This window comes from Camelus dromedarius, chromosome 11 (genome assembly GCF_036321535.1).
Source record: "Camelus dromedarius isolate mCamDro1 chromosome 11, mCamDro1.pat, whole genome shotgun sequence".
In the NCBI taxonomy this organism is placed as follows: domain Eukaryota; kingdom Metazoa; phylum Chordata; class Mammalia; order Artiodactyla; family Camelidae; genus Camelus; species Camelus dromedarius.
This window is the reverse complement of record NC_087446.1, coordinates 17,160,871-17,167,203: the sequence shown is the minus strand read 5'-3', so window position 1 is coordinate 17,167,203 and position 6,333 is coordinate 17,160,871. Positions and strand designations below refer to the sequence as shown.

General features: G+C 45.2%; 1 protein-coding gene across 5 annotated transcripts in view; it reads left to right on the top strand.

Moving 5' to 3' along the window:
* The first annotated feature begins 2,831 nt into the window (after positions 1 to 2,831).
* Positions 2,832 to 6,333, top strand: part of NAP1L1 (nucleosome assembly protein 1 like 1) — a 29,207-nt gene continuing 25,705 nt past the window's right edge. For 2 of the 5 annotated variants that reach the window (XM_031463112.2, XM_031463113.2), the window contains exon 1: positions 2,853 to 2,986. The gene's annotated coding sequence lies outside the window, so the exon portion shown is untranslated. Of the gene's footprint in view, positions 2,987 to 6,333 lie in introns of all 5 variants that reach the window. The other 3 variants (XM_031463114.2, XM_031463111.2, XM_031463110.2) reach the window with 2 other exon arrangements.

Genomic DNA, 6,333 nt, shown 5'->3' with positions numbered 1-6,333 from the left:
GAACCTAAGGGTGTCTGACTTCCAAGCCCTATGTGCTTTCCTGCTACGTAGGGACTACTTACAGACACAAGCACAGTAAGACAGCATCTCTGTCATTGACTCGTCTGGTTGATTTCTATGGTGTCTGTACCCAATCTTTGGAAATGTGGTACTTTTGTGGCAATTGATGTGGATTATTTCAGCTCTGGAAAACATGTTTTCAACTTGTGACAAGGTAACTTTTGATAAAACATTTTGCAAAAATTGAGTCAGATCTGATTAGACTTCAGAGCAGTTCCTTCAACCTTTAATCAAAAACAAAAACAAAACCTCAGGAAGAGATTTATAATGTTTAACTTTCGTTTACTGTATGTCAGGTACCATGTTAAACAACTTACATGCTGTTTAAAATTTCACACAAAATAGGGACGAAACTTGGCCTATTTGACTCCAAAGCCACACTTCTAAACCACTGGGCTACAATGTTGTAAGCATCTACCAAATAAAAATGATAGGGAATGAAGAAAAAAAGAAACTTTAACGAAAAGTTTAGCGTGGTCCAAGATCAGTGACCAGGGCCACCATTTATTATAATTAAGTTACATGAGTTAACTGCATTGTGTGATTTGGGATCCTAAGGGTGTCTAAGCCATGTGAAAAGCTCAGTGGTATATTCAGGCCAATCACCTTCTACTTTCTCTCATTTTCTTCACAGCTCTTTCACATACTAATATCTAAAATTATTTAATTACTTGTCTATCACTTGCCACACCTCACCAGAACATATGGTCAATAAAATTAAGAACCTTGTCTTTCTTGTTCAATGCTATATTTCCAGTGTCTCAGGTTGTTCTTGGCATATAAAGATTTGTTGAATTAATGAATAAATGATTGCCCTTCCCTGGGCTTAAGTGGTAGAGATTTAGACTTACAAACGGTGGTTCAAAAGATCACATTAAAAGGCATGCCTTACAGCAATTTATTAGTTTCATGTCTTAGATAAACTGGGATAACTGAAAGAAGTGGAGGAGGAAGCTGGAGGGAGGAGCCGGAGGAGAAGGCTGGAGAAAAAGGGAAAGAGAGTACATAAACTGGTAATGATAATAAGCCCTTAAATATGGTGGTGGGGTTGAAGTGTCAGAAATTAGGAGACTTAGGTCAGTGCCTGAAATTGGTGGGGCGTGCTGGAGTGGGATAGAAACCATCACAAAGTCTAACTTCTCAATTTGGTCTCTGAAGTTCAAACCACAAAAGTTTATGGAAAGGAGGTGATTAGCTTTGAGGGGAATGCAGTGCTCTGGAGGCCTCCACTGAGATTAGTGCCAAGTGTATTGGCATATTGGGCACTGGTCTACCTAGTTTATATATTGTAGATTCTTCAAGACGAGTCAGTGATACTGCTATAATCCATGTTAGCCTTATATCATTGTCGAGAAGGAAGTATATGAAGAAAGGTTAAGGAAAACAAAAGAATCACATATGAAGAATCAAAATGAATGGATACATTGAGGCATCTGTAGTACAGAGTGGGAAAGGCAACTAACTTCAACTAGGTTGGTGAGTGCCCCGGAAAAAAACTGTATGCTCTAAAATGGAATAGTTGCTGAAGGTGAGGATTACAGTAGATGACTCCAGCAGTCTGAAGTTTCAAGGAATACAACATTTAGAGAAGAGTTCTCAAACTTTTAAATCTCAGGACCCCTTTACATTCCTAAAAGTTGAGGACCTCAAATGACTTTTATGTGCATTACAGATGATTATTCATTGTTTTATTTTAAACAACAAACCAATTAAATGTTCAAATAATCTTTTATATAAAAAGTAACTACTTTCCAAAACAAAAAAATTGAGTAGAGTGGCATTGTTTTGTTTTTGCAAATCTCTGGTTGAACAGCAAATGACTGGATTCTAATATTTGCTTCTGTTTTGAATGTTTCCGTATCACATGCCACCTAGTCTGTGGAAAACTCCACTGGACACTTATGAGAGAATCAGCGTACCAAGCCAAGTAACATTTGAGCATTATTATGTAAATACTTGACTTCCCCCTTGAAAGGGCCTGGGGACCCTTGGACCACACTTTGAGAACTGTTTTAAGAGTTAATATTCGTCAATCCAGCTTCAATTGAAACATAGGGGTTTCACAGGCCCTGAGGATTTACATTCTCAAAAAGATGAAACAAATGTCCTCATTATAAAGCACCCAGAAAGTATATAAACATGCTATTTTCATCCATCAAAAGAACTAAAACAGAAAGAGGGATTGTGAGTCAGGTAAGAGGAAAGAGCGGTAGGGACGAGAAGCATCCCCGGAAGCCATGGAGAACTACTGAGTGAGGAGTAACAAGACCGGCAGAGGACGGCCGCAGGGGTGTCAGGAGGAAAGAACTGTTGTTCTTAGGGGGAAAAAATGGGCGGGGAGAGAAAATGGTTACCGGGGGCCGGGGAGTTGGGGGAATTAGGCCGGGAACTAAGGCGCGCTCGCCGTCACGAAGCCGCAAGGCCGGGCCTCGCGACTGGCCCCGCGTCCTCACCCTTCCCGGTACCAAGACCTAGGGGGCGAGGTGGGCCGGGAGCGAGGCGTGCGGGTCACGGCCCTTCTCGGGAACGGGAGCGGCTGAGTTCCCTTCCGGCGAAGCGGGGAGAAAAGAGACGGAGGGAGGCGTAGTAGGGGATGGAGACGGGAACCCGAGTAACCCAAGCCTTGCGCAGAGGGTTTGGAGGTCGCGGGGGGGGGGGGGGGGGTGGAGAAGAAGGACGGTTCTGTTGCTGGGCAACCCATCCTGGGCCCGCCTCCCGCTCGTGTTGCCAGGAGACAGCGAGGCCGGGGGGAGGGCGGCGGAGCGGGCCCTACGTGCTGACGCTAATTGTATATGAGCGCGAGCGGCGGGCTCTCGGGTCTTTTTTAGCGCCATCTGCTCGCGGCGCCGCCTCCTGCTCCTCCTGCCGCCGCCCTGAGTCACTGCCTGCGCAGCTCCGGCCGCCTGGCTCCCCGTGCTCGCCACCGGTAATGGATGGGGACCCGAAAGGAACGGGGGGACGTAGAGGCGGCCTGGCGGCCTGCGCGGGTCTGGGGTGGAGGGACCGGGAGCCGCGAGCGGGGGGCCGCTGGCCGCCCGGGGCCTCCCGGGTCGTCCTATGAGGCCAGAGCCGGAGCCGTCCGCGGAGTCTCGACCCCGCAGCCGGAGAGGGCCCGCGGGGTCAGCCTGCACTTTCTTCGGGAACCGATCGGGAGACGCGCTGGAGTCGGTGCGGCCCTGGAGGGTCGGGGGCCGTGCTGGTCTGCGTCGCGGTTCCCTGAGCCCCACCGGCTTCTCCGCGCGGGCAGGAGCGAGGCCGCGGCGACGCCGGGGCACCCTGACGAGGCAGCAGCCGCGCCGCTAGGGATCGGGAGGCGTCCGGGATGCCGGCCTGGCCCGGGTGCGTGGCCCACCGCCGCCTGGACGCCCCCGCTTACTCAAAAATAATCCCGGGAGGGAGGCGGCTGGGGGATGGAAAGAACCGCGGAGGCTGCGAATTCCGATGGGAGGGAGGGGCTGTGAAGGGGACGAGGCCCCGGGGCGGGGAGGGGGCGGGGAGGCGGCGAGGCTCCGGGGCTGCCCGCCCACTGGAGGCGGCGACCCGGCAGGGAGGGGAAACCCCCGGTGGCTTCCCTCGGCACGTGGCCTCCGCCTGGGCCTGATCGGAGACCCCAGTCTGGTTGTCCTTACTTTACTGAAAGTTTTGGAGATGGTGGGATGTGATAATGATTAGTGAACAGATAAGTCCAGCCCTTGGGTTTCAAATTCTTCCCTGCTTCTTTTTGGTCTTAATCTTTTTACTGGTCCCAGAGGAAGGTGTGACTGATAGGTGATGGATGATGAAGCAGGGCCTCCTCCACTCTAGGGTTTTAAAGAAGTACCACGTGTAAAGCGCTTACGTTAGCTGCTGTTAACAAGAGTCTTGTGTGGCTGAAGTACAAGTTAGAATTTGGATGGGTGTCTCGACCAGGGTTTTTATTTGGGGAGAATTGATCCTAATCAATCTAATCCTGAACAGTTCCAAGGTAGAAGTAAAGGATTTGGCCTGCAGTGTCTTTAATTCTTCTAGGACTTCTGTTGCTTTCCTGCGAATTAGTTCCTTTGTTGGAGTTCCCACTATAAGATGCTTAACTGGCTATTCTGTTTTTAAGGTGACTGGAGTTATGGTGGAGGAGGTATTATGGGGTGGAATGAGTCGTTAATATAAACGTATTGAGCCAAGTTTGTAGCCTGCTGCCTTGTCAGTGTCCCCACTTTGCCCTCAAAAAGGAGGCAGTAAAGGGAGGCGGGGAAGGATGTACTGTATGGGAAGGCTGGGTTTTCAGCGTAGGAGGATGAACTGGGCACATGATGTCCTTAAGGAGCCCCTGTTGTATAATGTGTGATTAGTTAGGTCTGTAAGGATTGCACTTTAAAAGCGCACAACTTACACTGCTTACCTGATCTCAGGAGAGCTGAGCTGGAAAATGAAATCTGTCATTTTTGAAAATAGATGGCATCAAAATACGTTGTCAGATTTAGGCCCTTTATTCTTGTCGGCTTTAATTAATACTACTACTACACTTATTTTACTTAGGAAGTAATACATATTACCTTTGATTGGATAAGGGGAAAACCTTATATTTAAAATAACTTATTTAAAGCGGACTGGAGGTAAGTGAAGTTTACAGTGATCTTCTGGGACTAAAGTCTCATGCTTGTTCGAAGTTGTCTGAGTTCAAATTAATGGCCCAAATCTAAAATGTGGCATTTACTTTTTAAGAAGACTGGTCCTTTCATACCAGTTTGAAATCTTTGTAAATTTTATCTGTTGCAAAGTACCCATTTTTGACACTGGACCCATTGACAGGGGAAATTATTAAGCTAATACTAAATGTGACACATGGTTCTTGTTCTCTAGATACTAAGAAAAAAAAGAAAGAAAACCCAACACTTGTACCAGAACTAATTTAATCTACAGTGCTATTGCTCATTTTCCTACTCAGCTTGCTCATATTGCGTCCAGATGACTGATACTAAACACCCCCAAATGTATTCAATACAGAGTTCTTTTGTAAGAAAAGGGGCTAAAAAAGATAGAATCTATTTGACTTCAAGCTTATAAAGATGTCAGAATAAAATACTGCTTTACTCACTTTGATCATTTTCTGCTTGATTGTAAATTTGAGATATTAATGAAAGATAGGATTAGAGGGAATGAATCTTGATCAATTTAGAAAACTAATAATCAGTCTACTCATATCCTCAAGTCTAGTCAAACTTGCAATTACTTGTGTTCTTAGTTGATTCTTTGAGTAAATATTTTAGCTCGTATTTGGACACGTGTCTTATTTGATGAGCCAACTAGGCAGATTAGTTGTCTTGATATAAAATGTTGAGTTGTGATGAGTGCTCCGAAGAAAAAGAATGTGGGGGAAGTGGGAGATAGAGTAATCGTTCATAACATTCTTTATATGGAAGAATTTGTTAAAATGGAAATATTAAATCCCTTTTCATCCTAATTTCATCTAAATAAGTTCTGTCCTTGTTGGGCAGAGTAGGGATTTGAGGGCAAGCACTGTTGCTTTCACTCATCCTTGTAAGCTGCTGAGTACTCTGACCACCAGATCCCATTACCCGGCTTGCTGTGCAAAGTGGCCTCAGTACTTCTGGTTACCAGCTCTGCCTTTACTGCTGCATAGTTTGATATATTTTTCCTTGTTCAGAAGTTCTGTACGTTTTGATTTTTATGGAGAAAGGATGCTATACTTTTAGAGTTTATTAATCACTTTGAATTATTTTCTAAGGTAAAGGATACAGAAGAGCATGACAGGAGTAAAGTAACAGTCAGCACTTATTGTATGATTATTCAGGCAATGCTTTAAGTCATTCTACCTGTATTAACTCATTTAATGCTCCTAGAGGTAGATAGTAAGTATCAATATTTTAAATGAGGAAACTGGTACAGAGCAGTTAAAGAATTTGTCCAAGGTTACATAACTGAGCAATGATGACTTATAATAAGGATTTTATATGGTTTAAAGGGAGTTCCCTTGGCTTAAACTGGTACACTGTATATATCAGCGTGGAATTTAAAAGCACTCTTGTTTGGATTCCACTGTGCTTCAAGGAAAAGCTCTGGTACTTAGAGTCATGAAGTCGTCTTCCAACACGTGTCTGACACAGGAATCACTTGCTTTTGTTTGTTAACGCTGGGTGGGTTTTCACCAAATAGCAGTTCAGCTCAGGTGGGTTTTTCTGCTGTTGGATCAGATAATGCTTTAGATAATGAGATCCCTGGGACAGAAGATAGTGTCCTCACATAGGAGTTCGTTTGGCTTGAGACTAATACAAA